This window comes from Rhincodon typus, chromosome 1 (assembly GCF_021869965.1).
Source record: "Rhincodon typus isolate 14 chromosome 1, sRhiTyp1.1, whole genome shotgun sequence".
Lineage (NCBI taxonomy): Eukaryota > Metazoa > Chordata > Chondrichthyes > Orectolobiformes > Rhincodontidae > Rhincodon > Rhincodon typus.
In genome coordinates this window covers 175901479-175902951 of record NC_063332.1, presented here as the reverse complement: position 1 = coordinate 175902951, position 1473 = coordinate 175901479, and the positions used below count along the sequence as shown (strand labels likewise).

The 1473-nt window shown below is 50.2% G+C and overlaps 1 protein-coding gene across 1 annotated transcript in view; it reads left to right on the top strand.

The window, feature by feature from the left end:
- LOC109923239 (DNA damage-inducible transcript 4-like protein) overlaps positions 1 to 1473 on the top strand; it is a 10524-nt gene that overhangs the window by 1053 nt on the left and 7998 nt on the right. The window lies entirely within an intron of this gene.

Genomic DNA, 1473 nt, shown 5'->3' with positions numbered 1-1473 from the left:
CCCCCCCCCCCCTTCCCCCCACCACCACCACCACGGGAAGACCCAGCATCTCTCCCTGGGAGCGAGGGCTCCAGGGCAGCTTTGCTGTGGATGGAAGAGACTCGCTGTGACACAGGATTGATTTAAGACACAGACCGGGAAGGAAAGACTGTGGCGCTCAGCACTTCCCCAAAGGGAAGTCTTTCTAAAGTGTGCGCACTGGCGTAAAACAAAACGCAGCAGCCAAATTGCGCACAGCAAGATCCCACACAAAGTTAAATGGCCCACTCATCATGTTTCTAGCATCGACTAAAGCTTCAGTATTGGCTAAGACCCTGGAGTGAACTCCTCCCCAGTCTTTACAAAGTGTTCCAGAGCCTCTACCATCTGTGGGAGAGGATAGATGATACCTCATTCACCTGAAAGATGGCACCTCAGACATTTCAGTGCAATGCAACCCTCCTCCTCAATGCCCTTCCCTCGGGCAGTGAGCCCCCTACCCTCGGTGCTCCTCTCGGATCGAAGTGTTGTTTGACTGTGTAAGCGTGTCTACCTCTTGTTGTCAGAGTCAGAAGTGACAGCACACCAGGTTATAGTCAGGAATCTAGAAGTGAGTGCAGGGATGTTTGCTTCATCCCTGATGCAAGGGGAAGTCTCTTGGTGCCAAGCACGAATGCCCACTCCAGAGACCCCTGAACACCAGGTTGATGTTCCTGGTGCAGTGCTGACGAAGTGCTACAATGTCAGAGGTGCCAGGCTCAGTCGAGGTGTGAAACAAAGCAGCATCTACCCTCTCAGCTGGGTAGTCACAATCCCACAGGACAATTCTGAAGAGTTCTGGGCAAGTTCTTCCCACCTGTTCTTGCCGTCCTGTTTGGCTGTTCCTTGTTCAATATCACATGAACAGATCCTTTGATCCTGTTTATATTGCTGTTGTGGTATCTTGCTGTGCATAATTAGCTCCTGTCTCTTGCATTACAGCAGTGATACAATTCATCAGCTGTAGGGTGCTATAGAAATGCACATTTTTCTTACTGCCTGGCTGATTTTGGTGCCTGATCATTTTAAGGATATTGCGGTCTAGTTAAATGTAATTGTGCACATGGGTGTATGCAGGGTGTAAATGATAGCTACAGGAACTATTTGGTGCCTGGCAATTGGCACAAGCCCCCAACGCCAGTGCATTGGTCACTGCTGAGCATGACTGCACGTGTGTGGCCAAGTGTCAATGTGATTGACCAGACCGGTAAATGCCAGTTTCATCATGGAGCTTAAGGATGTGAAGAGTAGGGTTACAGGAATAGGGTAGGAGAGTGGGTCTGGATGGGATGCTGTTCAGAGGGTCAGTGTGGACTCCACGGACTGAATTGCCTGCTTCCACACTGTAGGGCTTCTCTGATTGTGTAGTTGCTGTCTTTCTAGCACATTCTTGTGCCTTCCCCAGCACATTGCCATTAGACCAGGCAGGAGCAGTATGGTGAGACAACAAGGTGC